Below are 316 nucleotides of genomic sequence, written 5' to 3'. Positions count from 1 at the left end.
TTGAGCAAAACTCTGATAGGAGGCTGACAAAGGACTGCTGATGCTGTTGGAATCTGACCTCCCTGCACTCGAAATGGATTTTCTGGAGCTACAGAACTCCAATTGGCGCGCTCTCAACGGCTTTGGAAGGTAGATATCCAGAGCTTTCCAGCAATAGATAATAGTCCATACTTTATTCGGAAATTGACGACGTAACTTGGCGTTGAACGCCAAGTACATGCTACTGTCTGGAGTTAAACGCCAGAAAAACGTCATGATCCGGAGTTGAACGCCCAAAACACGTTATAACTTGGAGTTCAACTCCAAGAAAAGCCTC

This window comes from Arachis duranensis, chromosome 5 (genome assembly GCF_000817695.3).
Source record: "Arachis duranensis cultivar V14167 chromosome 5, aradu.V14167.gnm2.J7QH, whole genome shotgun sequence".
Taxonomy (NCBI): Eukaryota; Viridiplantae; Streptophyta; class Magnoliopsida; order Fabales; family Fabaceae; genus Arachis; species Arachis duranensis.
This window is presented reverse-complemented; position numbering follows the sequence as displayed.